Source organism: Carlito syrichta, unplaced genomic scaffold (genome assembly GCF_000164805.1).
Source record: "Carlito syrichta isolate Samal-C Ts95f unplaced genomic scaffold, Tarsius_syrichta-2.0.1 Scaffold9716, whole genome shotgun sequence".
In the NCBI taxonomy this organism is placed as follows: Eukaryota; Metazoa; Chordata; class Mammalia; order Primates; family Tarsiidae; genus Carlito; species Carlito syrichta.
The window spans coordinates 1,342-4,822 of record NW_006953812.1 but is presented as its reverse complement, the minus strand read 5'-3'; the positions used below and the strand labels follow the sequence as shown (position 1 = coordinate 4,822).

The window sequence follows — 3,481 nt, the reverse complement described above, 5'->3', positions numbered from 1 at the left end:
GAGAAAGAAAACCTTCTGGCTGGGTACAGTGGCTCACGCCTATAATCCTAGCACTTTGGGAGGCCAAGGTGAGAGACTTGCCTGAGCCCATAGGTTCAAGAACAGCCTGGGCAACTTGGCAAGACCTCATTTACAATAAATCAAAAAATTAGCTGGGCTTAGTAGTGCAGGCCTGTAGTTCCAGCTACTTAGAAGGCTGAAGTGGAAGGATCGCCTGAGCCAAGCAGGTCGAGGCTGCGGTGGCCATGAGCTTGCCACTGCACTCTAGCCTGGGTGACAGCGTGAGACTCCGACTCAAAAAAAAAGCACCTTCTTATTGAAGAAGGATTTAACTAGCTATGTTGCATGGTACAGAAAGAAACCTTTCCTTCACAGAGTCAGGCAACTCCAACCCCACACACAGGGCAGCTGGTTCCGCCCAAAGGAAAATGCAACATCTTGTATCTTATTGATAAGCAGGAAGTTGCACCTAGGGCTACACTCCCACAGAGACAGACAAAAGGGATGTGTTCTCCTGCCCACTCTCATTTTATGGGTGTCAAGGACACAAAACAGGAGGCTCACTTCACATTGGAAAAGGTGTGTTTGCATCTCAAGACAGAAAGCATGTGCAGTTCCCAGTGTTCCAAGAGGGAATGCACAGGGCTGTGGGAGTTGGAAGATCCTTTTTTCCTTTTTGACTGCAGGGAACATTTTAATTTATCTTTGTAGACTTGTATTCACCTGTGTTTATGCCCAGCACCTGACATGGAGTTCACAAACAACAGGCAGTCCGTCAATGTTTCCTTGAAACACTCAAGTTCTGATCACTGACTCTGTGAACTCTGGCCCTCTTGGTGTCTTTCTGAGATTCCCTTAGCTTCTCACCTCTCCAGGTCTTTCTGCTCCAGCAGCTCCTCCCATTCCCTCTTCCCTTCTGTGGTTCACACACCTCATGCTGGACTCTCCTTTGCCTCTGCCTTCATATCTACTTTTTGGCTCTACTGGTTTTTGGCTCTGTGGTTTTTATTCTTGTCTGAACTAATCCTCACCCCTAATTGGCTCTCAAATCTGAATTCCAGGGCCATGCTTTCACCTGCTTACAGAAAATTTCATTTTCCATTTCTTGCAGAATGGTAGCCTAGACCTGAGATAAAGGAAGAGTTGTCTCAGCAACAGGATATTTGCAAAAAAAGGAACCATTCCCAGAGCTGATTGTGGAGCAGCTGACGAGGCCCAGCCTTCATGACACCAGCCTAGGCAGGGCATGGACCTGGGAGGACCAGGTAGATGCTCTCCAGAGGAGACTGGCTGAGCCCTGGAAGCAAGAGCCTACCACCTCTGGGGACATCCCCATGGAGTAGAGCTGTTGGGGACACAGCGAGTCTGAGGAAAGTTTCCCTCTTAAGTGTACCCTGTTTGCCTAGCAAGGTGTTCCCATGAAAGGACACTCTCTGCACACTCACCTGGAGGACGTTCAGTCTGTGGAGGGTAGAAACAAAGCCTCCACAAGCGTGTGTGCAGGGGAAACCTCTCTCAGGTCAGGGGAGCAAGGAAAGTTCCCCCATGCGCAAGCGAGTACGGTGGGAACCTGTTTGTGTGTGGTGAGTGTGGGAAAGCCTTCCCCCAGAGCCCTTCCCTCACATTGCACTGGTGCTGGCACAGCCAGAAGAAGGCCTACAAGTGCACCGAGTGCCGCAAGGCCTTCACCTGGAGCACCAACCTACTGGAGCACTGGCGCATTCACACAGGTGAGAAGCCCTTCTTCTGTGGCGATTCCAGCAAGGCCTTCAATTGCCACTCGTCCCTCAACGTGCACCACTGGCTCCACAGAGGTGAGTGGCCCTACAAGTGTAGTGTCTGCAAAAAGGCCTTCAGCTGCAGCTCACTGCTCGACATGCACCTGCAGGTGCACGCTGGCGAGAAGCCCCACAAGTGCGGCAAGTGTGGCAAGACCTTCAACCAGCTCATGCACCTCACATGCCACCACCACATCCACAGGCGAGAAACCCTACAAGTGTGGTGTATGTGGCAAGGCCTTTCCCTGCCACTCATCCCTCACGGTACACGAGAAGATCCACAATGGAGACAGGTCATTCAAATGCAGTGAGTGTGAGAAGGCCTTCAACAGCCACTCACGCCTCACACTGCACCAGGGACACACACAGGCGAGAAGCCCTTCAAGTGCGCCGACAGTGGGAAGGCCTTCAGCTGCCATGCCTACCTCCCAGTGCACTGACGCATCCACAGTGGCAAGAGGCCCTTCAAGTGCAATGAGTGTGGCAAGGCCTTCAGCTCCCACTCCTACCTCATCGTGCACCAGCGTGTCCACACGGGTGAGAAGCCCTTTTGACTGCAGCAAGTGCTGGAAGGCCTTCAGCTGCTACTCATCACTCATAGTGCACCAGCGTGTCCACACTGGGGAAAAGCTCCTACAAGTGCCATGAATGTGCAAGACTTTCAGCCAGATCCACTGTCTCATCAAACACAAGAGAGTTCACTCCAGAGAGAAGCCCTTCAAGTGTGATGAGTGTGGCGAGATGTTCAGCTGGAGTTCACACCTTGCAGAGCACCGCAGGCTGCATGACAAAGGGAGGTCTTTTGCCATCCAGCTCAACAAACACTTGCTGAGCACATACTATGTGCCCAGCAGCCTGCTGGGAGCAGGGGATGTGGGGGTGAGGGACGTGACCCCAATGGACACATTGGATGTGGCAAAGCTATTGTGTGTGGCTCATCCCCCAGCTGGCAGGAAGTTCCCTCTGGGGAGCAAACCTCACAGCTAACTGATGTGGTCTCGTGTTGGGGGCCACTTTCTGAGCTGCCCTATGAGAAACATTCTCCTGTTCCTTCTCGGCTCCTAGATCCAGGTGCTAGCTTCCCCAGATGCGTGAGCCCTGCCTTATTGCTCCATCAGATTTCCATGCCTGGAGTTCCCCTGGAAGAGATGCACTTTAGAAGAAGTGGCTTAAGGGCCATTCGTGGTAGTCTTTCACCTGTTTTATGGGCCTGGAAGTCATTGAGAAGGGGAGTAGATCTTTCCTGCAGATCAGAAGAAGCTATGTCACTGTGTCCTCAGACAAGCTCCTGATGTAGGTTCAATTGGGAATTTCCTCTGTAAACTTTTCAGAAGAATAACAATAATATAACAAAAAATATGAATAGCATTACTTTCTGGTGAACATTATTATATTCCTGGTTGGGAGAATAAACTTGAATGGTGGGCATTTGGGAAAAAGTGAATTTTCTGGGCTTACCTCATACAAATAACTCTACTGCAGCATTGTGTGTTACTTACAACACAATTAGAAGTCTTCCCAGAGCAGAGCATGGCCCACTATCAGCGTAGCCAGGTCACAGCCAGCATCACACCTTACTACTTAGTCCCTGGTGGGAAGTTGGGAACACCCAGGGAAGATGGGCACGGCATCAGAAAGGATGTCTGGAAGCTCCACTTCTCTGACAGAGGTGGGCCTGATGGGGTTGGGGCTACCTGGGCTGG

General features: G+C 51.2%; 1 pseudogene; it reads left to right on the top strand.

The window, feature by feature from the left end:
* The first annotated feature begins 1,418 nt into the window (after positions 1 to 1,418).
* Positions 1,419 to 2,765, top strand: LOC103254965 (annotated as a pseudogene).
* The last annotated feature ends 716 nt before the right edge of the window (positions 2,766 to 3,481 follow it).